Source organism: Sphaeramia orbicularis, chromosome 12 (genome assembly GCF_902148855.1).
Source record: "Sphaeramia orbicularis chromosome 12, fSphaOr1.1, whole genome shotgun sequence".
NCBI lineage: Eukaryota > Metazoa > Chordata > Actinopteri > Kurtiformes > Apogonidae > Sphaeramia > Sphaeramia orbicularis.
The window spans coordinates 75265527-75293178 of record NC_043968.1 but is presented as its reverse complement, the minus strand read 5'-3'; the positions used below and the strand labels follow the sequence as shown (position 1 = coordinate 75293178).

Below are 27652 nucleotides of genomic sequence, written 5' to 3'. Positions count from 1 at the left end.
ATTATTTATATATTATTATGCTATTATTTTACTGGTTCGCCCCACTGCAGATCAAATTTAGCTGAATGTGACCCCTGAACTAAAATGAGTTTGACACCCCCGAGTTAAAGAAAGTGGCAGCGTGATCAAAGTCAAAGCACTGTTGTTTTCACCACAGCTCTAAATGAAAAGAATGGAGTTTGATGACGAAATGGCAGCATTTCTTCTACATGGGTGAGTTTGATTATGAGGTTTATGAAAGTATAAAGTTATTAAGGGATGTTATTATCTTTGCTCAGTGCAGCTATTGACAAAACAAACCATACATAAAACGGAGGTGATTATTGGTGATTATAATACAGTGTTATTACCTGCGCCAGGAGGTACTGTGATCACTTTGCTTTGTGTGTTTGCGTGCGTGTTTGTTTGTTAGCAAGATAACTCAAAAAGTTATGGACGGATTTTCATGAAATTTTCAGGAAATGTTGATACTGGCACAAGGAAGAAATGATTAAATTTTGGTGGTGATGGGGGGCAGATCTGTCTTGGTGGAGGTCTGCGCTCTCCGAGTGCTTTTCTTGTTTTAACTGTCAAACTGCCAGCTATGAGTTTTTGTTTGGAGCTGAAAATTGATGATACTATAATACAGATATGTGTGTAAACAATTACTATAATATAACATAGTATAATATAATAAAATTGTACAACTATAGATATTTATACTTATTTAGTGAGAGATACAGTCTGTGATTCAATGGTGGTTTAGTCTTAGGTGTGTTCTGGTAAAAACTTTGGTAACACTTTACTTGAAGGTCTAGTTTATAATGCATCAAGCACGCATTCATTAGACATTATAATGCATTTATAATGCATTATAAAAGTCATTACAACAGTTTATGATCATGTACAACAACTTATACCAAGGTTAATAAAGTATTATAAGTGTAGGCATAATGTATTATAAATTCAGCTTTCATATTGTTTTATACATCCATACCAAAGCAGTGTGAAGGAATTTATTTCTTTAGGTGGGGAACTTTTATTAGGTTTTGTCACTCGTCCCTATACCCATCTATTTTAGGGATTTCATATTTATAAAAAAAAAAAAAAAAGTGTTTGAATTAAAGATTTAGAGCTGCCACATTATTTTTTATTTATGTACAAAGCAACATGTAACACTTCTATTTACTGTCTCTGTTCTTTTATTTATTTTTTTGTTTTTGCAAAATAAAGAGTTATTCAGAACACTTGGATGTATAATTTTTGACTTACACTTTACTTAGAGCCAGTAGATACTGCTCATACGTCATCATACTTGTGTTATAATATCATACAACTGCTAATAACCTTATACAGTGTTGTCACTTTACTAAAACCTCTTAAATTCATCCTGTAACTTATTATTGATGTTTCTAAGGCATTATTCTGTTTCAGAAACTACGTGTCAGAGCAGTTCTCTGTGTCTTTATAACTGGCTAGAGTTATGATGGTTATAATGTGTTCTGTAACCCAGGACTGGAGATTCTTTCTACAAACACTTGTCACTTTGGTATGGATGTATAAAACATTATGAAAGCTGAATTTATAATACATTATGCCTACATTTATAATACTTTATTAACCTTGGTATAAGTTGTTGTACATGATCATAAACTGTTGCAATGACTTTTATAATGCGTTATAATGTCTAATGAATGTGCGCTTAATGCATTATTATAACCTAGACCTTCAAGTAAAGTGTTACCAAAACTTCCTACTGCTATTGATAGTTTGGAATATCAGGGCTACATATAAGCCCCTTTAATATGGAATTACTCATTCAGTACCTCGATTTTGTGAGTAAAAACAGGATATTTCCCATGGTACATTTCCACATGACTGTCATATGTTGGAGGGTTGAACTAGTACCAACTTCCTGTGACGTCTGAACACTTGTACACCATAAAACTGCCTTAAATCTGACTGAAACATCTCATACTTACAAACATTTCCATCTGTAAAACATAGAGACTCACTTCCAGCCACACACATACACATTCCGGGTGGAAACCTTACACCTTCCACATTTCAGAGCTCCAACAAAAACATTTGCTGCTCCTCCTGTCTGCGGTTGAAAAGAAAGACAGACGCACGACGCGCCGACCAATCAGAACCTCCGACGAGTTCGATTTTCCCACTCCTCCGCTGTGATTGGCCAGAACCGCCCCCAGAGGGACCCGCCTCTGAGCTGTGATTGGCTGTTTTTCCCGGCTCTGTGGAAGTCATTTGAATACGCCTCGCTTTGTGGCTCATTACAGGAGCAGCGAGTTAGGATTGACTCAAATATCAGAGGAGAGGAGACACAATGGAGCAGAGGAGCGCACACAACACCATCTGAGACCTGACTTATCTGTTTCACACCGGTTTTTGGAAGAAAAAAACAATCGACCCGGAAGTCACAGAAAACTCCAGATAGTTTGGATAGTGTATTTTTTCATTGTTTTTTTTTTTTTTTTTTGGACACTGGGCAGCATCACATAAGAGGTATGTTGTTCCTGGTGTGGATGATGTGTTTACTTATTTATTTATAGTAAAGTTTTCTGTTTACTGTTAAAATGAATCAGAATACAAGAAATAAAATACATATTATTAAACGAGCGCACTGGAATTAGACTTTACCAGACTTGGGTTTCTGTTTACAAAACTATGCAAATGAAGTAGAATTTAATTGCATTTTGTATTTTGCATTACAATTAACCCTTTCATGCATGAATTATGAGAACCTTAGTCAATATTTTTTTCTTGAGTGTTTTTATTCCTCTTTAGGCATGAAAAAAAAAAAACAATGCAATTGAATTTTTTTTTATGAGCCTATTTTTCATAGAGTTACAAAAATGTCCACTCAACTGAATAGAATAGAATAGAATAGAATGCCTTTATTGTCATTACACATATGTACAACGAAATTATAAGAGATACCTCTCTGGTGGTGCGTAGTGCAAAACAGTTTAAAGAAGAAGAAAAGAAAGTGTAAATATATATATACAGTATAAAAACAGGCATGTCACCAACCAAGAAAACAGTACAGATAAGTATATATTGCACATTGACCCTGGCTGAACACTATGGATATATGTTAAATATATGTCCTTTTGTGAGGTATTGTCATTGCAGTGGACACCATGCGTTTAATTTTTGAAGCAAAGAAACATATATTTAAAACCCATCATCAGAAAGTGATATACTGTGTGAAAACTATGAAACAAAAACATTTTTAATCTAGCTAATCTGATGTTTTCTCACATTTTATCCTACTCTAATACTAGTTATTGCTCATTTCATGGAGATAATATCCTCCTGAGACCCAGGAAATTGACAATTTTAGCTTTTTTTTTTTACGTTAAAAATGTGTCTTGATTGGAAACTGCATAATACAACAGTTTTTTCAGGTACATTTTTGAAATTATTTTTGTTTATTGATTGATTTTTTTAATGGAATGTCCTTTGTATTAGACAACATTTAAGTTAAACTGTCAAACTTTTGTCCCCTACAGAGGACAAAATGCATTACTGGGTCTAAGGAGGATATGCAAAAAAAACAAACAAACAAAAAAAAAAAACAACTACATTTTTTGTTTTTAGTAATTAATTTACACTAAAACATGCTACTGCAGATCAGGTTTATTAAGAGCAGCAACGTTACAGTAATTGTATGAATTGCAGTGTTTTGGATGATGCATAAATGTCCACTGTGTTGGCTGATATGGAACTAAAACAACAAAACCCATGAATATACAAGAGAACAGCTGTAGAATAAGTGTCCACTGGAGTGACCGCTATGCATGAAAGGGTTAAACTTTCATTCAAAGTTGTAAATGAACATAAAACCTGTGACATGGTAGAAGCACATGCACCCTGATTTGTTTATATTATTGTTTACCATCCATATGAGGTTATATTTAGGTTGGCTGTCAGACACAAACAAACATTACTCACCAGCACCTGTGATGGGACTGTGGTTTGCACAGCATGGGCTTTTTTTTTTCACAGTCAGCTTTTACTTTTACTGTGTTATGACTCAGACAGAAACCCATAATGCAGACCAGGCATGGTGGCCTGGTCTATTTGAGGGAAAAAGAAAGAGAAAGAGGGAGAGAATAACAGATTGTGTGGTTGTCTGTAGGGGAAAGTAAAAGAATGAGAGAAACTGTGTGTTCTTTTGGCCAAACAGACTTTAAAAGGCTTTTTAAGGCTTTAATCCTTCAGAAACCGGTGGTCCCTGAACCTGCTGCGCTGCTTGAATGTTCCCTCGCTTTTCCAGCCTGATGACAGACTTTAAATAGCCTCAATTTAAGTGGTTAACTTACTTAATAATTAACACTAAGGCAGTCTGAGACGCATTTGCACCTTTTCTATGAACAAATTCAGCTGTTTTGCACCCTTAACTTACCCCACACACCATTAATCTCAATAGAAGTGTCCCTCAGAGATTTCTATCTGCACAGACAATAGAAAATTCAGGGTGTGTGAGAGCAGCTCAAACCCATATATCAGCTTAGGTTTATTATATCCCAGCAGCAGAGGAGATAATGTGCAGCCTTTATCCGTTCAGGCTCTAGGTTAATACTGTACTAGCCTACCAGATCATACAAGGGGCCAGGTTTGTGTGTTCTGCACTTACATGCACTCATAAACCTGTTACTAGGGATGTAACCGTATGAAAATTTCATATCACGGTTATTGTGACCAAAATTATCACGGTTATCATTATTATCGCGGTATTGTTGAAATGTGGTCAAAATGTTCAAAAAGTACTAAAACACACACTGAAATAATTTAAAAAACAAAACAAAACCCAGAAACCAAAAAAAAAAAAAACCCCAAAAAACAAATAAAATAATAGGCACAATGTACTTTCTGTTGCAGAAACATTCAAATATTAACATGTAAACATCAAACTTTCAAAATGTGCATTAAAGATATGTGTTTATGTGTGTTTTTGCACATCTTTTGTCTACTTTAGTATGTTTTTAGTGTATTTTTGCATATTTTTTTGTATACTTTAGTATGTTTTTAGTGTATTTTTGCATATTTTTTGTATACTTCAGTACGCTTTTAGTGTATTTTAGCTTTTTTTTGGTACATTTTAGTGTATTTTTACATATTTTTCGTGTAGTTTAGTATATTTCAGTGTATTTTAGCATATTTTTTGTATATTTTGTGTATTTTTCCTCATTTTTAGTATACTTTAGTATGCTGTTAGTGGATTTTAGCATATTTTTTTGGATATTTTAGTGTGTTTTTGCATATTTTTCGTGTAGCTCAGTAAGTTTTTAGTGTATTTTAGCATATATTTTTTTTATATTTTGGTGTATTTTTGCACATTTTTTGTATATTTTGTGTATTTTTTTATTTTTAGTATACTTTAGTATGTTTTTAGTGTATTTTAGCATATTTTTTGTATATCTTAGTGTATTTTTGCATATTTTTCATGTAGTTTAGTATATTTTTAGTGTATTTTTGCATATTTTTGCATACTTTTGTGTATTTTTAATGTAATGGTGTGAGAAACATTTGTGTTTGTCATTATTTCTAGTTTGTTCTGTTCTTATTTGACTGATTTTTGACCCACTTTAGCTCATACTGGTCTAAATGTGGAACCTGAATGAACATGAGTCTAAAATAGTGAATACCGTGCCAAATATACAAATGTGCATTAGAGATGGCACCTTATAGTCATTGTTGGACCATTTTCCATATCAAGTTTGTGTTCAAAGTGCGGTAATCAAACACGGTTATCATGATAATTAGAATTTAAACGGTAATGCTAACCTTATGGAGTTTTACCGCGGTTTATCATTATACCAGTAATCGTTACATCCCTACCTGTTACCCATACGTACATGCTTCAATACAGTGCATTTCACGATAAAAATGGAAACCAGACCACCACAAAGTCAATTATGCTCCGTATATCTTGCAGTCCATCTGTGTTTGTGTCTGTATCTGTGCTGTCTGTCCAGATCCAGATACAGGTGCAGGTTTATGACCAGTCTGCCAGTCCTGACAGCTGATGTTGTGGCAGTGGCTGCAGGCCTCTGCTGACCTGTACTCCACTCACTGGAGCATGAGAGCACTGATTTACTACGTTATAGCTGGGTTGTGTGGGCAGGTGACGTAGGTGGAAATGTTGCTGAGGTGCCTGAAACTGTCAGACCTCAGACATGAATCAGGAGAGTTTGTTAAAAGTCACAATATGTTTGAAAAACGTGAAGAGGAAACCCTAATCGATGGCCAAAATACAAAACCTCCCATCTGAAAAAATCACTTTTTTCAGGAAACAAAAAAAAAAAGTGGATCCTGGAGGATTGTGTTGGGTTTCTGTAAATTGGCTTAGAGTCTGGTTATGTAAAGTGTCATGAGATAACTTTTGTTATGATTTGGCGCTATATACAGGGTGGGGAAGCAAAATTTACAATGAACGTTTAGTTGTTTTTTCTCAGCAGGCACTATGTCAATTGTTTTGAAACCAAACATATATTGATGTCATAATCATACCTAACACTATTATCCATACCTTTTCAGAAACTTTTGCCCATATGAGTAATCAGGAAAGCAAACGTCAAAGAGTGTGTGATTTTCTGAATGCACTCGTCACACCAAAGGAGATTTCAAAAATAGTTGGAGTGTCCATAAAGACTGTTTATAATGGAAAGAAGAGAATGACTATGAGCAAAACTATTACGAGAAAGTCTGGAAGATACTATTAAAGAAGAATGGGAGAAGTTGTCACCCCAATATTTGAGGAACACTTGCGCAAGTTTCAGGAAGTGTGTGAAGGCAGTTATTGAGAAAGAAGGAGGACACATAGAATAAAAACATTTTCTATTATGTACATTTTCTTGTGGCAAATAAATTGTCATGACTTACAATAAACTAATTGGTCATACACTGTCTTTCAATCCCTGCCTCAAAATATTGTAAATTTTGCTTCCCCACCCTGTAAATAAAATTTGATTGATTGATTGATGGTTTAGTTTCATTATAGTATGGTCTTTGTTGTTGTTGTCACATGACCTTCATGTCATAAGAAAGGGCGGGATTATTTTGCAGATAGACTGAAAATGTGGAGTCATCCTTGTTCTCACCATTTAATGTGAAAACTCAAAATCTAAAAAATTGCAGATAGGAGGTTTTGTTTTTTGGTCATTGTAATGTGCAAAGGATTATGGGTGCGAAGAGAGGGATGCTTCTGGCCATGCTTGGATGGTGGATGAGCAGCTGGATGGATGCTCATATTCAGCTGTTGTTCTTATGTTTAAATGAAGATATAAGGAAGTTAGTAACTGTAAGGAAATCAGCCTCATCTCACAAAAAAATATGGATTTAACCCTCAAAGTCCTAAACAACCACCAGTGACCAAAAGCATATACTGATCTAAAACGTTTAATAACCGTCAAACCACTAATCCTATCAAAAATGGGGTAAAATGCAGTTTATCAGCTTTTCCGTGGCATCAGATATGACCCATTTGTGCGTTCAGAGGGTATGCAGTCAGTATTCTGCAGCGCTGTCATAGTTCGACAAATGACAGTGGTCGAAGATACTTGTTTTTATGTTTAGTCAATGCTATATTTTGCTGAAAAACTCACTTTTTCCTCAGTTTTCTCTGTTTTGACCCCTTTAGCCCTATTGGCCCACAGGCCCACAGGCTGAAAAACTTATATTAACCCTCCGGTATCCCGTCCAGCAAGGCCCTTACTAAGCACCAAGTGTGCCATTTTCGCACACTTGTGGAATAATGTCAAAACAATTTTCATAGTTTGTTTTGAATTCTTTTACACTTTTTTCTATTTCATCAACTTGAGCCGTAAATAAAAATACCAAATACTCAATAATTGTCACATTTTTTAACCCTTTAAATGCCGCGGTTGTAATGTAAACTAACTTTTTTTTTTTTTTTTGGATGCAAAAAACATAAAACTTTTTTTTTTTTCGGTATACTACATAAAAATGTCATATGTATGCGTATGTCAATGATTAACTCCAACACTGGTTAATTTGCGTTATTATTTTTGGTGCTAGGTCAAACGTTCAAAAATACTAGCATCTGTCACCAAGTGTGCGTAAAATGCACACCTATAAATCAAACTATTAAATATTATGTATATATCTTTTTTTCTGCTCTAATTTGACTTCATTTTTGTAAATCCAGGTCAGCCCTAATCATACATATCAAATGGAAGAAATAGTGCGTTTTAAGCACACTTGGGAGACAGATGCTAGTCTTGTAATTTTCTTTTGTTTACAATGTGCAAATTTTAGTTGGTGGCCAGAATTTTAAAGATCATGCAGAAATGAACAACTTTTGATTTCTAACCTTATTTAAATTGTGAAAAATAATAAGAAGTTTTTCAAAACAAAGTGCAAAGTGTACCTAAAAGGTGCACCCAGATACCGGAGGGTTAATATTCATCTACTATAAAAAATATAATAAATCAGGACAATGGATGTTTTTTTTTCAACTTTTGCTCAAAGTTTAGACCCTAATGTTAATAAAAGTACATCAAAATTGTATTTTAGTGCAAACTTTAATGTTCAAACATGATTTTTAATCTTTGTGGGGTGAAATATACGCTATTAAAAATCTCCGACACGAACAATTAATTTATGCATATCATCGTCAATCCAGCCGAAAAAAAACAGGCGAGGATAAAAAATTCTAATTTCTCTTTTAGTTTGTTACAGTTTACTCAGGCATAGTAATAGATACAATATTTTAGACAATGGGAACAGATTCTGTGAGGTCTCTAAATGTCCGTAGACACCAAGAACATCCATATGAACCTTATTATTGTGAAGTAATTCTTCATTTACTTTGGGTATGTCCGTTTAAGCGTTTTTCCCCTGAAAATATGGTCAGGGTTAAACAGGTTAAATTTACATGAACATCTACATCACAGGTGTCACACATGCGGCCCGGGGGCCAAATCTGGCCCGCCAAAGGTGCCAATGTGGCCCGCAGGATGAAAGTGCAAAAATTAACCTGAACAGTCCAGGTTGTCAAAATCCCTTTGGTTCAGGTTCCACATACAGACCAATGTGATCTACAGTAAAAATAACAACACAATGACCCATAAATAATAACAACTACAAATTTTCTTTGTGAAAAATTGTGTGGAAAAAATTTAAGTGAAAAAAACCCCCAAAAACATTACACTGTGAAAATATTTACATTTACAAAACTATTCTTTCACAATAAAATCCTAATAAAAACATAAATAAAAACAAAGATGAACAACCTGAAATGTGCAATTTGAACAATATTCTGCCTGTTACCAAATGTTTATGGAACATTGTGTGTAATGTACATGTATAAATAATAAGTTGAGGCATAATATTGTTAAAATTGCACTAATTTTTCAAATGAAATTTCTGTTTTTTCAGGTTATTTACATCTTTTTTGTAAAATGTAAATATTTTCATAATTTAATTGGGTTTTTTTGTACTAAAACAAAAAGAAAAACTTGGATTTGTCATTATTTATTGGTTATTAAGTCATTATTTTAATGGTCTGGCCCGCTTGAGATCAAATTGGGCTAAATATGGCCCCCGAACCAAAATGAGTTTGACACCCCTGATCTACATGATCAGTAAATTAAATATTGGAAAATACCTGATTTTCACTGAAAAAAGCAAAATACAGAGGCTAATATCAGAATACAATATCTACATTTAACCATTCACTGGTGAAAAATCACTTAACCTCCTGAGACCCAGGAAATGTCAGTAAAGTACAAGTTTTGTTTTTTTGTTTTTTTTTTAAATTAAATAAGTGCCTATATTGGAATCATCATGATGCAACAGTTTTTTCAGATGCAGTTTTTAAAATTTTTATGGAATGTCCTTTGTGGTGGACAGTTTTCTTTTCTTTTTTTTTTTTTTTTTTGTTTTTATATAAAGTTGTGAAACTCTTGTCTACAAATGTGGACAGAAAACCCATAGTTGTGTCTTAGGAGGTTAAATGTAGAGGAAAAAAATCATTTGGAAGTTACAGCACGAATAGTTCTAGATCTTTAAGGGTAAATATACATGCAACACCACTGTCATCCTTTAAAGTGAATAAATATAAAAGAAATAAAGGATAGAATGATGAATATAGGAAGAATGAGCATGCTGTGTAGTTCATCTCACTGTATACTCACACTGACACAATAATGGCCCATTTAGTTTCAATAAAACTACATTAACTACATTACCGCCCACATAATTACGACAGAAAAGACCCTCCAGAGTGATGTTAGTCAGACTGTAGTGGGAGGACGTGCTATGTAATTGGTGTTATTAGTGTTGTTAAAAAAAAAAAAACACGCACACCAACCTGTTCTGGCTTCATTGGATTCGAGCAGAACTCTTATTGGCAGCATAAGAAGTGTTGCACCTGTTCTACACACACCTGTCTGATCATCCTTTACAAAAAAAAAAGGGTTGCAGTGACAAAAATCTGCAATAAATCAGGTAAATTAACTCCTTACATACAGACCAGTGAGCATCTATAGCAGGGAAAAGGTAAAATGATCACGTTTCTGTCTTTATTTGCAGTTTGTGTCTTGGTTTTCTGGGTTGCACACTGTAAAAATCTAAATTTTACCAAATGTATTTTTCTCATTTCTAGTCCAAAGATCTCATCACACTTAAAATAAGACATAATCACCTAAAGAGTGACTTTTCAGTGAGATATAAGAACTGATTTTTAGACAATAGATCTGGAAAAATCTTATTTCAAGAAATCTTACCAAGATCATTTTCACTTGTTCCATGGGCAGATTTTTTTGCTTAATTCAAGATTTTTTTTTTTTTTGCTTAATTCAAGATTTTTTTTTTTTTTTACTTAATTCAAGATTTTTTTTTGCTTAATTCAAGATTTTTTTTTTACTTAATTCAAGATTTTTTTTGCTTAATTCAAGATTTATTTTGCTTGATTCAAGATTTATTTTGCTTAATTCAAGTTTTTTTTTTTACTTAATTCAACATTTTTTTGCTCAGTTCAAGATTTTTTTTTGCTAAATTCAAGATTTTTTATGTGTAATTCTAGATTTGTTTTTTGCTTACTTAAAGATTTTTTTTGCTTAATTCAAGATTTTTTTGCTTAATTCAAGATTTTTTTTTGCTACATTCAAGATTTTTTTGTGTAATTCTAGATTTGTTTTTTGCTTACTTAAAGATTTTTTTTGCTTAATTCAAGATTTTTTTTTGCTTAATTCAAGATTTTTTTTTTTGCTTAATTCAAGATTTTTTTTGCTTAATTCAAGATTTTTTTTTTTTTGCTTAATTCAAGATTTTTTTGCTTAATACAAGATTTTTTTTGCTTAATTCAAGAATTTTTTTGCTTATTTCAATATTTTTTTTTGCTTAATTCAAATTTTTTCTTACTTCAGGATTTTTTTTTTTTTTGCTTAATTCAAAATTGTTTTTTTTTTTTTTTTCTTAATTCAGGATTTTTTTTTTTTGCTTAATTCAGGATTTTTTTTACTTCAAGATTTTTTTTTTTTGCTTAATTCAATTTTTTTTTTTTTTTTGCTTAATTCAAGAATTTTTTTGCTTAATTCAAGCTTTTTTCTTTTGCTTAATTCAAGCAAAAAAATCTAACGAAAGAAGTGAAAAATATCTTGGTGAGATTTCTTGAAATAAGATTTTCCAGTCTATTGTGTAAAAATAAGTTCTTATATCTTACTGAAAACTTCCTCTTTAGGTGATTAGGTCTTATTTGAAGTGTGATGAGATATTTGGACTTGAAATGAGAAAAATACACATTTTTGCAGTGTGTTGGTTCTTTTAGAAAAGTACGATCAGCTGGTATGAACAGACCCCAGACTTTAACCTCAGTTATGATTTGCTGATCATGAAGGGTTTCCCTCCTTCTCCTGCTCACATTCCTCAAGTGCTGTGACTTATTAATGTCAAAGTACACAAGGTACAAAGTAGAACAAAGATAGCGTTGCATTACGTTGCTCCTTAACTATTGTGATAAACTGCTTTACTGGTCGTCTTATCAGGTGCAGATAACCAGCTTTTCTTCCACACCATGTCTCACCCACACGTTGAACTTTACCTCAATTTTTAGGCAGATCATTTTAAGTGGATTTTACTTAAGAACAGGAGCCTTTAACTGAATTTTCACAACAGTTCTTGTGTAATTGTGCTGGTGTGGATTCAATTATTGGTAAAACAAAAAAAAAAAAGCAGTGTTGTTTAAGTGTCAGGAGGTTTCAGCTCTATTATTAGGTGAGTTTGTTGAGATGCTCATTGGGCTCAGTTGGCTTTAAATAAGGGTAATTTAGTGTGATGAAGTTACCTGCCCTCTGCTGCACGCTATGTTACGTCATTATTTGTTTTTCCAGTTCACACAGTAGTGGTTCCTGAACATTTCTACTTGCTTTAACAATGACAAACGGCCTAATTTACAGTAACACAATGAGGACACTTGAATTTGTAGATGAATGAGTGTGTTTGCCACCATACATCAACATTATATAACATGATCTTGAATAGTTAAACCAGGGGTGTGCAACCTATGGCTCTTGGGCCAAATGTGGCTCTTTAGCCTTTCTCTATGGTTCCCTGTGGCTTTGTCAAAAAACATAAGGAACATGTTGAAATTAACTGAATGAATCCATTTTTTTTTTTTACCATTGCTGTAGGCCTAAATCTGTTCTTACATTGTCCAGCTACAAAAATAAGCATACACTTTGGTTGAAATCATGACAAAATCTTTTTTTTTAATCATATCAACTAAGGTGTATGTCAATGCTATGTTTCTTTTCTTTTCTTTTCTTTTCTTTTTTTTTTTTTTTGCCAAATTCAATAAAACATATTTCTTTTTCATTTGTTCATAGTTTGTCTGTTTCAAAGTAAGCCCATTAACATGAACGTGGAGTTTTTTTTTTTTTCTCCATGTATACAATGTTACATTAAAAACAGTAAAAACTTTTAATGTTTTCTTCATGAAAGTCGTATCATCTCATAAATGCACCAAACTTTCCATTATTTTAATGGAAAAGCAAAGTTAAATAACAAACTAATCATAAATGGGCTACTACAGAACAGTCTCCTCACAGTAAGATGTAGATGAATTTAGATATTTTTTTCATGGCTCCAGACGGATTTCTTTCTTCTTTTTCACGCCCAAAATGGCTCTTTAGATTGTAAAGCTTGCTGACCCCCGAGTTAAACCCACCAGATGTTCATTTACTGAATTGCAACTTTGTTTCATGCACTTGATATAGAAAACATCTATATTTAACTTAAAGGAAACCAAATGAATGCATTTAGATCAGTGGGTTCCAACTTTTTTTGTCTCATGGCCCCATTTTAACATCACAAATTTCTTGCGACCCCAGACATTCAAAACGGAAACTTTTTTTTTTTTTCTAAAATGAATTTGTTTTTGATTGTGTAATAGTTTGCTGTACTATGTTGCAAATAAAGTTTAATTTTAGACGACATTTAGTCTATATAATGTATATTATTATGGACGGAGGTGTAGATTACTGCAGAGTGAGAATTTTATTTTCCTTGGTCAGGATATGTACAGTCAGTCCAGCTTGGATTTACAAGGCTGACAATTAATACTGAACAAACATCATCATCATCATCATCATCATCATTGTCTTTATTTGCAGACTTGGGAGTCCATTAAAAAGCAAGCAAACAAACAAGCAATCAACAAACAGAATAAATTTATAAACACAGGTTAAAAATACAGACAAAACATCATCAATATTATAAAAGATAACTGTACCAGTGTCACCACAGGGATGACTGGTATCGCACCGAACTATGACTGGGATTTGTCAAAAGCCTAATGATGGAATTCTGTGAATCGTTCAATCGACAGATAAATTTGTACATTAAGTTTCTCATAAGAGCCTGAAAAATGTCAACTCCTGCATTGCAGAATAACTCACTTGAAGGAATGAATGAATGAATGAATAAATTTATTTTTGGTTTTACATCAGTCATTGTACTCAGTACATCAATTGTAATAAACATAAAAACCAAAAAAGGAATAAGCTAGAAGCAAAAGCTTATTTTTTTGCCTATCCTTTTCAACTAATACACTGCTTACGTCAACTTAAATGTGTACAGCATCGAGCATTTACACCATAATAATAACAAAAAAAAAAAAAAAGTCAACAAGAAAAACACATCTACCATCTCAATTCAATATTTCTGAATAATTTAAACTTAAAGTACTCTTTTTTTTTTTTCTTAAACTTTGCCAAAGGAATGAATAACTTAAATGCATCATAAGGTCCGTTCCATAATTTCACACCCACAATCCCAGTTCATTTAGACTTCACATCTGCCCTCACTCTAATCCACTCACACATATCAAAATCTCTGAAATTCGAATTACTCTCTCTTAATTCCAAGAAACCACACCTGAACTTTGCAACAGTACTACTTTCATCCTACATGTTCCCAATACCTATTTAGAAACAATTCTTTATACCTCTTTTTAAATACATTTATGTTTATACTTCCCTTTATCTCCTGTTCTAGATTGCTCCACAAAGTCACTCCACAGCTTGTTATGCACATACTTTTCATTGTTGTTCTTACTTTATGCTTTTTAAAATGTAGCTCACTCACTTGCACTAGTCCATCGAGGTTTTTTAAAACAGTATTCTCATGGAATCATTATATGCAACTTTGAGCTTCTGTAAGCTAGCCCTTATACAAACAATAACAATTATACAAACAAGAACTCAAACTATGAATTATGAAAGAGCTGCAGCATCTGAAACTGACCACAATGAACATTTGACAGATAAACAGAACCACAGTGCTTCAGTTTCAGCTACACAGTTTGTCTTTTATGGATTGGGATTGTCTCTGTTAACTCACCATATACTTTTTATTAGTAAGTTGGGTTTTTTTTAATCAATTACTAGAAATTTCAGGCGACCCCATGTGGGGTCCCAACCCCAAGGTTAAAAATCACTGGTCTAGTCCTAACTTGGGACCATTTTGGGCAGAAATATTTAACACACTAACTGAAGCATATGGTTTTTTTGTTGCTCCCAATCCTATCTCGGCAATTTTTGGTGTCTCCCCTGCTTCAAATCTACCGAAAGCGCTGAAGTGGGCTATAGCATTTACCACACTCATAGCCCGAAGGTTGATTCTACTTAATTGGAAGCTCTCCCATCCCCCTTCATATGTCCGGTGGGTACATGAGGTGCTTTACAATCTTAAGGTTGAAAAGTTGAGATTCTCTCTTAGAGGCTCAATTAAATCATTTCATACCACTTGGGATCCATTTTTACGGTATTTCGATTCTTTAAATTTTCCTCAGAATATAGATGATTAAACATCATTGAGAAAGAGGGGAAAGGAGAGGAAAGGAGGGAATGAGAAATTATGTGTAGTCTTTTCCTTTCTTCTCTTATTTCTGTATACTATACTACCTTTTTTTTTTTTTTTTTTTTTTTTTGACGATTTGAGTTCCTCTATCATTATTTATGGTTTCTGTTTTTGATTTTCTTTTATGTTTTTCCTTATTTATTTATTCATTATTATTATTGTTTTTTTTTTTTTTGGCCTGTGGGTGGGAAGGGATGGGTGTTGACAGTCAGGTCAGATATGTCATTCTTGATTGCGCATTGACTGTTACGAATTGATATACAGGGTGGGGAAGCAAAATTTACAACGAACATTTAGTTGTTTTTTCTCAGCAGGCACTACGTCAATTGTTTTGAAACCAAACATATATTGATGTCATAATCATACCTAACACTATTATCCATACCTTTTCAGAAACTTTTGCCCATATGAGTAATTAGGAAAGCAAACGTCTAAGAGTGTGTGATTTGCTGAATGCACTCGTCACACCAAAGGAGATTTCAAAAATAGTTGGAGTGTCCATAAAGACTGTTTATAATGGAAAGAAGAGAATGACTATGAGCAAAACTATTACGAGAAAGTCTGGAAGTGGAGGAAGCAACAAAAAACGTACCAAAGCTTTTATTAAAGCTCTCAAATCCAAAATCCTAAAGGATCCAAGCAAATCCATGAGAAAAATGGCAATTGAACTTGAGGTAGACAACAAGACCGTTAGAAATGCAGTAAAATATGATTTGAAGTTAAAATCTTACACAAGAACACCAAAACACTTGTTGACAACAGCAACAAATCCAACTTTAGCAATTTTTGGGAATCATATTTATGGCCGCCTTCTAGCCCAGATCTAAACCCTCTGGATTCTGCTGTCTGGGGCGTTTTAGAACATGCTACCAATAGAACATCACACAGCAATGTCGACTTTCTTAAAGATACTATTTAAGAAGAATGGGAGAAGTTGTCACCCGAATATTTGAGGAACACCTGCGCAAGTTTCAGGAAGCGTGTGAAGGCAGTTATTGAGAAAGAAGGAGGACACATAGAATAAAAACATTTTCTATTATGTCAATTTTCTTGTGGCAAATAAATTCTCATGACTTTCAATAAACTAATTGGTCATACACTGTCTTTCAATCCCTGCCTCAAAATATTGTACATTTTGCTTCCCCACCCTGTATACCTACAGTCTGCTTCTGCCCTTGACGCCTGGATGCCAACAGTATCTGCTTACGTCAGTGTTTGACTTTGGAGCCACGCAGACTAAATCCTGTACATTTACTTCCCTCTCGCAGTAAGGTGTGGCCGTGTGGCTGATGTGCACACTGTAGATTATGTGTAAGCCTTCTGTAATGGTTTGACTGATGTCAAAGTGATCCCGGCCCTGGTTGGTGCAGAGGTGGGGCGTCACACTGCCTGATGGTAAGCAGAGTTTGGGAAAGCTGCTGTGTGCGTCTGATCTGCTGTGATCTGCTCTGATCTCTTCCTGGGGGTCTTTGTGTGGTTGTTAATGCCATGACAGGATAGATAATACCTCTATTGTTGAAGACCTCCCCCCGTCCCTCCCCCTCTGCTGTGGCAAATGGCCTCATATAGCCTTGCACCTTTTGAAAACCATAGTATGTGATTTGGAAAAATACGGCACGGGTTGTTTTTCAGCTCTTGAAACAAATCAAGTAAAGTTTTGAGGCTTTGACAAAGAAGGATGACTAGTCCTTAGAGATGAACGCCAGTGATTTCCCAATCTATTTATTCCAGTCCGGGCTGGAAAAACACCCAAGGAAGCTTTTAAATCTGGTCTTTTTTTTTACCCAAAGCCAGACAGAGGAAGTGTTCGCATTCAGCATCACTCTGAGAAAAATCTGTGTTGGAACCACCACATTGCATGCTGCGGTCGAGTGTCTTTGAAGCACTTTGGACATATTTCACTGGTTTAATTTCGGTAGCAGATTATGTTTGCCTGCAGCTGTGTCAAAAGTTCAATTAGTTTGAACCTTTTGATGAACTGGTTTGTGATATTTTTAGGCGCTACATACTGCAGGGTCTGTCATTTGTCAACACAAGGGGACGTTGTCTAAAACTAGGTTTCTGCGCGGTATGGGCAAGTATGGAATTTGATTTTAGTCGGTTCCACGTCTCAAAGTGTGGAAGAAACAGGATTCAAATTGTTTATGTTTGCAGATTATTTTCTAACATGTGAAACTCAGAATATCTAAAATCAAGTTTGTCGAACAGCAGTGTTTTTTGTACGCTGCAAAAATCCAAATCTTACCAAGTGTGTTTTTCTCATTTCTAGTCCAAATATCTCATCACACTTAAAATAAGATATAATCACCTAAAGAGGAACTTTTCAGTGAGATAGAAGAACTGATTTTTAGACAACAGATCTGGAAAATCTTATTTCAGGAAATCTTACCAAGATAATTTTCACTTGTCCCACTGGCAGATTTTTTTGCTTAATTCAAGATTTTTTTTGCTTAATTCAAGATTTTTTTTTTGCTTAATTCAAGATTTTTTTTAAACTTAATTCAAGATTTTTTTTCTTTGCTTAATTCAAGATTTTTTTTGCTTAATTCAAGATTTTTTTTTAAACTTAATTCAAGATTTTTTTTTGCTTAATTCAAGATTTTTTGCTAAATTCAAGATTTAAAAAAAAAAAAAATCAGTTCAAGATTTTTTTTTGCTTAATTCAAGATTTTTTTGCTTGATTCAAGATTTTTTTTTGCTTAATTCAAGATTTTTTTTAAACTTAATTCAAGATTTTTTTTTTGCTTAATTCAAGATATTTTTTTGCTTAACTCAAGATTTTTTTGCTTAATTCAAGAATTTTTTTTGCTTAATTCAAGCAAAAAATCAAATGGACTAATATTGCAGCGTTCTCACTAGTAAGGTTTAAAAGCTCAGCTTCAGCAGGTAGAGAAAAGAGAAATGAGTTTTGTTTTCACTTCCGCTGGCGGCAGTCTGCACTGCTCCATACCCCCGGCCCAGCCCTGGGTAGTTGTCATAAATCTGTCTGTAGTTTTTCTGTAACTCACACAGTCGCTCTTTGAACAGATCCTCTACCGTCACGGTTCGCGCTGGTATTCTCCGTCTGGGTACGCATCCACCAGCACCTGGAAAACAGATGGAATGTACACAGAGGACGGACAGAACGCTGTGTTTGTATCTGTCTGTCTTTAACGTTACTTGCAGTCAGCGTTACTTTTATCACTGTCATTTATTTTGAAAAATCTCCACACTCTTCACTAGGGATGGGAGTCGTTAAGAATTTAACGATTCCGATACTATTATCAATTTTGCTTATCGATCCGATTCCTTATTGATTCTCTTATCAATTCTCATTGGGTGAGGGAATAAAAGAGTACAAATGGGTGTGTTTGCATTAACTGTCTTTTATATTTCCATCTCTGCACAGAAAATATAACATAAACAGTATGTACAAATAATAATAACAGATGACGCAGGGCCCAGTTCGGGGGGGGGTACAGTGAAAGTGAAACTAAAGATGCTTTACTAATTCCTCTATTGCCGCATTTCTACTACGTGGAACCGGTTCGACTCGGCTCGGCTTGTCTCCCGTTGTTGTGCACCTCATTTCCTTTCCCTTCTTACCTTCGGAAACTTGTATTTGAGAACTTACGATGTTTGTTGCCTGCACTGGAACCGGCCCGGTGTTCACTCTGCCACTACATTCATAAGCGCTGCTAAGTAGCATCAAATATGTGACATTCCTGTAAATGAATCACATGCTGTGGATGAATGTTTGAACATATTGGAGGGATTCCACCCTTTTGAAGACATGGAAGCTTTGACAGTGTTCCAGTGGACCTGCTGTCGTCTGTTTAGACCATTTCTGTCTCAACGCCATGTTGGCTACATTCTGACCAAAACAATGTAGCATACGTGTGACGTCATTGCGCATGCACACCGAAGGCGGAATCGATAAGCAGAATCGTTAAGCAGGCAGGCAAACGATTCCAAGGAATCGAGCTACTGGGAACCGGTTCTCAAAAAGAACCGATTCTTGATTCCCATCCCTACTCTTCACACTCCCCACACATTACTCCTCCGCCGCGTACCTGCTGCACTGAACTGTGAATGTCACACGTCTGTATGTGGTATTTGTGGCATTTGTATCGGATTACTTTTATGAGTACGAATACGAGTACACACACTGAGTATCGGAGCCGATGCCTGATATTGGTGTCGGATCGGTGCATCCCAATACATATGTGCATTAAAGATGACACCTTATGGCCATTGTTTGACCATTTTCCATATCAAGTGTGAGTTGTTTTAGTTTCTTTTTCATAGATAGATAGAACGGAGGTCTCTCTTGCTCTCTCTCTCTCTCTCTCTCTCTCTGAGTTTTCAAAGTGCGGGAATCAAACACGGTTATCATGATAATTAGAATTTAAACGGTAATACTAACCACTGGGAATTTGACCGCAGTTTATCATTATACCGGTAATCACTACATCCCTATGCTCGAATGATATATTGTGCAGCTCTAGAATTTATGTAACCCTGCAAAAAAAAAAAAAAAAAAAAAACACTCATAAAACAAAATGTACAAGGCTTTGTCATAATCTGACACGACAGTCCTGACACACTTAGATCTGACTATACATTATGTCCCCACATCAAACCCTTCTCTAAAGCTGCAATCTGCCAAAGTTTACAAACACTGAGGATGTAAACAATGCTTCCAATCTGAAATTATCTTCCCAATATCATTACTAAGTCATCCACAGAAAGTCCAACCTATGATTTAGAGCAGAGTACAATTTCAACTCTGCGGAAGGGAAGCCGCAACTATTCGGGTCAACTGTTCAGGAAATCAGTCTGGAAAAAAACAAGATTGTTTTTTTTTTTTTTTTTTAAGAGTTTTTGGACGGTGTTTTCCTCTTACATAAGGTCACCTTTTAATGCAAACAAGGCCTGAAGAAAAGAAAAAAGTAAAAAGACCATCTCAACTTAAGTGCATATTACATACACAGTGGACAATTATCTCGACTTGACCACCTGAGCTTTCCAAGATTATGGATTGTAAGTTTAGGACGGTAAAGCCACTGTAATCTTTTAACCGAGTTAGAAGGAGAGCAGCAGGCGGAGATCACAGGGTTCAGAAGGCGGCCTGGCACTGGCCCGGCTTACACTGGCATGGCTCCAGCCGCTGTGGTGGACGTGAGTGTGTGTGTGTGTGTGTGCGCGCCACTCAGGCTGTCATTTGTTTATGGGTGACATGTGTGTGTGTGTTTGGATTATATTGGCATGGCTTTAGGCGCCATGGTGGACAAGGGTGTGTGTGTGTGTGTGTAAGATGTTGGCTCAGGCAGACACTCCTCTGTCGGCGCTGTAATGGACAAACAAAAGTCTGCTGGATTCCTGCAGGGTTTTGTTTTCTGGCAAAGTGTACATGCATGTATGTGTGTGTGTATATATATGAGTGTGCACTGTAAAAAATGACAGTAGAATTAACACAAAAAAGTTGTAAAATTGCAACATAAAAAAACTGTAAGTGACAATACAAAGCAAAGTTGTTTATTTGAGAAGATTTTTGTGTTAATGATTAAATCAAATATATAGCTGTAGTTTTGTGAACAAAACCAGATTTGTATGTAGAAATGATGTATTTCTGTTTTATTGTTCAAATAATGGCGTATTTCCTTTTTTTTTTTTTTTTTTTAATAAAAAAGTTATAAAAAAGTAAAGATTTAACAATTTAACATTTTAAAGTTGTAAATTAATGGGTTGGTAGAGTTGGTAGAGCGGTTCGTGCAATAACCAAAGGGTTGGTGGTTCGAATCCTGGCTCAGACTGTCCATATGTCAAAGTGTCCAGGAAGACACTGAACCCTAAACTGACCTGGTGGATTTGGATACCAGAAAGGTGTAGAAAATGCACTGAATAAGTGCAGTCCATTTACCAGTTAAATCCAGTGTTAAATTTACATGTTTAAAATGGTAAATCCACATGTTTAAAATGGTAAATTTACATGTTTAAAATGGTAAATCTACATGTTTAAAATGGTAAATCTACATGTTAAATCTACATGTTTAAAATGGTAAATCCACATGTTTAAAATGGTAAATTTACATGTTTAAAATGGTAAATCAACATGTTTAAAATGGTAAATTTACATGTTTAAAATTTTAAATCTACATGTTTAAAATGGTAAATCAACATGTTTAAAATGGTAAATTTACATGTTTAAAATGGTAAATCTACATGTTTAAAATGGTAAATCTACATGTTTAAAATGGTAAATCTACATGTTTAAAATGGTAAATTTACATGTTTTAAATGGTAAATTTACATGTTTTAAATGGTAAATCTACATGTTTAAAATGATAAATTTACATGTTTTAAATGGTAAATCTACATCTTTAAAATGGTAAATTTACACGTTTAAAATGGTAAATCTACATGTTTAAAATTGTAAATCTACATGTTTAAAATGGTAAATCTACATGTTAAATCTACATGTTTAAAATGGTAAATCTACATGTTTAAAATGGTAAATCTACATGTTTAAAATGTTAAATCTACATGTTTAAAATGGTAAATTTACATGTTTAAAATGGTAAATCTATATGTTTAAAATGGTAAATCTACATGTTAAATCTACATGTTTAAAATGGTAAATCTACATGTTAAATCTACATGTTTAAAATGGTAAATTTACATGTTTTAAATGGTAAATCTACATGTTTAAAATGGTAAATCTACATGTTAAATCTACATGTTTAAAATGGTAAATCTACATGTTAAATCTACATGTTTAAAATGGTAAATTTACATGTTTAAAATGGTAAATCTACATGTTTAAAATGGTAAATCTACATGTTAAATCTACATGTTTAAAATGGTAAATCTACATGTTAAATCTACATGTTTAAAATGGTAAATTTACATGTTTAAAATGGTAAATCTACATGTTTAAAATGGTAAATCTACATGTTAAAAATACATGTTTAAAATGGTAAATCTACTTGTTAAATCTACATGTTTAAAATGGTAAATTTTCATGTTTTAAATGGTAAATCTACATGTTTAAAATGGTAAAGCTACATGTTAAATGTACATGTTTAAAATGGTAAATCTACATGTTAAGTCTACATGTTTAAAATGGTAAATTTACATGTTTAAAATGGTAAATCTACATGTTTAAAATGGTAAATCTACATGTTAAATCTACATGTTTAAAATGGTAAATCTACATGTTTAAAATGGTAAATTTACATGTTTTAAATGGTAAATCTACATGTTTAAAATGGTAAATCTACATGTTAAATCTACATGTTTAAAATGGTAAATCTACATGTTAAATGTACATGTTTAAAATGGTAAATTTACATGTTTAAAATGGTAAATTTTCATGTTTTAAATGGTAAATCTACATGTTTAAAATGGTAAAGCTACATGTTAAATCTACATGTTTAAAATGGTAAATCTAAATGTTAAATCTACATGTTTAAAATGGTAAATCTACATGTTAAATCTACATGTTTAAAATGGTAAATCTACATGTTAAATCTACATGTTTAAAATGGTAAATTTACATGTTTTAAATGGTAAATTTACATGTTTAAAATGGTAAATCTACATGTTTAAAATGGTAAATCTACATGTTAAATCTACATGTTTAAAATGGTAAATTTACATGTTTAAAATGGTAAATCTACATGTTTAAAATGTTAAATCTACATGTTTAAAATGTTAAATCTACATGTTTAAAATGGTGAATTTACATGTTTAAAATGGTAAATCTACATGTTTAAAATGGTAAATCTACATGTTAAATCTACATGTTTAAAATGGTAAATCTACATGTTAAATCTACATGTTTAAAATGGTAAATTTACATGTTTTAAATGGTAAATCTACATGTTTAAAATGGTAAATCTACATGTTAAATCTACATGTTTAAAATGGTAAATCTACATGTTAAATCTACATGTTTAAAATGGTAAATTTACATGTTTAAAATGGTAAATCTACATGTTAAATCTACATGTTTAAAATGGTAAATCTACATGTTAAAAATACATGTTTAAAATGGTAAATCTACATGTTAAATCTACATGTTTAAAATGGTAAATTTTCATGTTTTAAATGGTAAATCTACATGTTTAAAATGGTAAAGCTACATGTTAAATGTACATGTTTAAAATGGTAAATCTACATGTTAAGTCTACATGTTTAAAATGGTAAATTTACATGTTTAAAATGGTAAATCTACATGTTTAAAATGGTAAATCTACATGTTAAATCTACATGTTTAAAATGGTAAATCTACATGTTAAATCTACATGTTTAAAATGGTAAATTTACATGTTAAATCTACATGTTTAAAATGGTAAATCTACATGTTAAATCTACATGTTTAAAATGGTAAATCTACATGTTAAATCTACATGTTTAAAATGGTAAATCTACATGTTAAATCTACATGTTTGAAATGGTAAATCTACATGTTTAAAATGGTAAATCTACATGTTAAATCTACATGTTTGAAATGGTAAATCTACATGTTTAAAATGGTAAATCTACATGTTAAATCTACATGTTTAAAATGGTAAATCTACATGTTAAATCTACATGTTTAAAATGGTAAATCTACATGTTAAATCTACATGTTTAAAATGGTAAATTTTCATGTTTTAAATGGTAAATCTACATGTTTAAAATGGTAAATCTACATGTTTAAAATGGTAAATCTACATGTTAAATCTACATGTTTAAAATGGTAAATCTAAATGTTAAATCTACATGTTTAAAATGGTAAATCTACATGTTAAATCTACATGTTTAAAATGGTAAATCTACATGTTAAATGTACATGTTTAAAATGGTAAATTTACATGTTTTAAATGGTAAATTTACATGTTTAAAATGGTAAATCTACATGTTTAAAATGGTAAATCTACATGTTAAATCTACATGTTTAAAATGGTAAATTTACATGTTTAAAATGGTAAATCTACATGTTTAAAATGGTAAATCTACATGTTAAATCTACATGTTTAAAATGGTAAATCTACATGTTAAATCTACATGTTTAAAATGGTAAATTTACATGTTTAAAATGGTAAATCTACATGTTAAATCTACATGTTTAAAATGGTAAATCTACATGTTAAATCTACATGTTTGAAATGGTAAATCTACATGTTAAATCTACATGTTTAAAATGGTAAATCTACATGTTTAAAATGGTAAATCTACATGTTTAAAATGGTAAATCTACATGTTAAATCTACATGTTTAAAATGGTAAATCTACATGTTAAATCTACATGTTTAAAATGGTAAATCTACATGTTAAATCTACATGTTTAAAATGGTAAATCTACATGTTAAATCTACATGTTTAAAATGGTAAATTTTCATGTTTTAAATGGTAAATCTACATGTTTAAAATGGTAAATCTACATGTTAAATGTACATATTTAAAATGGTAAATTTACATGTTTTAAATGGTAAATTTACATGTTTAAAATGGTAAATCTACATGTTTAAAATGGTAAATCTACATGTTAAATCTACATGTTTAAAATGGTAAATCTACATGTTAAATCTACATGTTTAAAATGGTAAATTTACATGTTTAAAATGGTAAATCTACATGTTAAATCTACATGTTTAAAATGGTAAATCTACATGTTAAATCTACATGTTTGAAATGGTAAATTTACATGTTAAATCTACATGTTTAAAATGGTAAATTTACATGTTTAAAATGGTAAATCTACATGTTAAATCTACATGTTTAAAATGGTAAATCTACATGTTAAATGTACATGTTTAAAATGGTAAATCTACATGTTTAAAATGGTAAATCTACATGTTAAATCTACATGTTTAAAATGGTAAATCTACATGTTAAATCTACATGTTTAAAATGGTAAATCTACATGTTAAATCTACATGTTTAAAATGGTAAATCTACATGTTTAAAATGGTAAATCTACATGTTTAAAATGGTAAATCTACATGTTAAATCTACATGTTTAAAATGGTAAATCTACATGTTAAATCTACATGTTTGAAATGGTAAATCTACATGTTAAATCTACATGTTTAAAATGGTAAATCTACATGTTAAATCTACATGTTTAAAATGGTAAATCTACATGTTAAATCTACTTGTTTAAAATGTTACTCCATAAATATATTTACAGTTGGATGTGTTTTTTACAGTATTGTTCTGGAAACCACAGCTGCCAGTTTTTTTTCTGTAAAAACAACAGTATTTTTTTTACAGTGTGTGTGTGTGTGTGTGTGTGTGTGTGGGTGTGTGTGTGAGTGTGTGTCGCTTTGTGGGGTATATGTGTGTCTCAACTTACCCTGGCATGTGGCTACTAGACAGACAACAGTAGCAGGATAAAAGTGGCTCCAGAGTTAAAGCATGCTTTGGTTGTGATCTGGGATCAGCTTACCTCAGATCCAATTATCTACACCATTAAGAAGAAAAATCATTGTTGTCTTGAGATCATCCATCTGTCTGCCTATTCGCTCCACCCTTTTTTTTTTTTTTTTTTTTGTATTCATCGCTGTGAAAAACAAGTTTGAGGACACGAGTGAGCGCGAGTAAAGCAGAGACCGTGGGGACAGTGTGGTGTTTGTACTAGGGATGTAACCATATGAAAATTTCATATCACAGTTATTGTGACCAAAATTATCACGGTTATTATTATTATCGCAGTATTGTTGAAATTGTGCTCAAAATGTTCAAAAAGTACTTATACACACACTGAAATAATTTAACCAAGTTGTATTTAAAACAAACAAACAAAAAAAACTAATAAAATAATAGGCACAATGCACTTTCTCTTGGCAGAATCAGTCAAGTATTAACCCTTAGTGGTCTGAGCCTTTTTTGGCTGTTTTTCAGTACTTTTGACTTTGCCTTCATATATGATATTCAGAAATGTTTGCTATACCCATGTTTCAGAGGTTGCGCTAGACATTTTTATTGTCCGTCATTTTGACGGACAGGGTCGTAAAAATTCCGTCATTACATATTATTATCTGTTATTTCAAATTTTTATTTTTTAATGATAATGAGATATGTTTAGTCGTATTTAATGTTCAAACACATCTCAGTGATGCAGCAGCTGTAGTTGCTGCTGGCTGATAAACCAACGTGATATCACGACTCGCATAATTCTATACACCACTTTAAATTGGTGTGTTATCTGTAGACATTCTAAGCTTTCCTTGTGTTTGTTCACACAGTGTCAATCCCATGCACTGAGGGTTAGGGTTCAGGTTACGTGAACCATAGATCTAAGCACAAATTTACACGCCATCAAATAACACATGAAAGGTAGAAAATGCGTACATATAACACACCAAATGCCATCAGAACTGGCGTATAACTTGCTTGTCCGTCATCCTTCACCGCATCAGTCCCTCTTTTTTCTCTGTTTATCAGTGCCATCCCATTTACTGGGCTTTAAAAGAACTGAGGAGACTCGGCTGTCTTCACATTTTGTGCAAGCGAAGTAGCATCTAATTTTGGCTAAAGTCAGCAAAACAACGATTACCCTCAGTATTTGTCAAAATGACAGACGGCCTTCAGAATTTTACATCATTTAAAAAAAAAAAATCCATCAATGACGGAATATTTTCAGTTAACGCGACCTCTGCCATGTTTGGTATCTTTTTTTTTCAGCACAACTACATTTATAACATCTGCCTATTATTTTTTCACTTTAACCTGCTATATCAACTTAAAAATATATAAAATCCTTTTTGAAAAATGTATATACTTTATCACATAAATAACACAAAGATGCTTAACGAACCTTTTCAAAGACTTTGAAAGTGAATATTGATTCCAAATATTAGGTATAGAAAATCTGAATTGTAATAAATTAAAACTATCCTCAAATATCTGACATAAAAGCAGATCTTTACATAGGGTTTTTCCCCCTAAAAGTGTGGTAATTCAATACGGTTATCATGATAATTAGAATTTAAATCAGGGGTGTCAAACTCATTTTAGTTCAGGGGTCACATCCAGCCTAATATGATATAAAGTGAGCCGGACCAGTAAAGTAATATAAATAATAGGATAAGAACTTTTGAATGAAAAAAGTAAATTCTGTAAAATGCTTAAATATCCTACAATACATGCAAAAATACACTTAATTATGCTCAAAAATCCTACAATACACGCAAAAATACAATTAATTATGCTTAAATATCCTACAGTACACGCAAAAATACACTTAATTATGCTCAAAAATCCTACAATACACGCAAAAATACACTTAATTATG

The 27652-nt window shown here is 32.7% G+C and overlaps 1 protein-coding gene across 2 annotated transcripts in view; it reads left to right on the top strand.

Moving 5' to 3' along the window:
- The first annotated feature begins 2286 nt into the window (after positions 1 to 2286).
- Positions 2287 to 27652, top strand: part of LOC115430442 (ras-GEF domain-containing family member 1B-B-like) — a 72274-nt gene continuing 46908 nt past the window's right edge. Inside the window, exon 1 of one of the 2 annotated variants that reach the window (XM_030150449.1) lies at positions 2287 to 2502. The gene's annotated coding sequence lies outside the window, so the exon portion shown is untranslated. Of the gene's footprint in view, positions 2503 to 12223; positions 12244 to 27652 lie in introns of those variants that run through there. The other variant, XM_030150450.1, reaches the window with a different exon arrangement.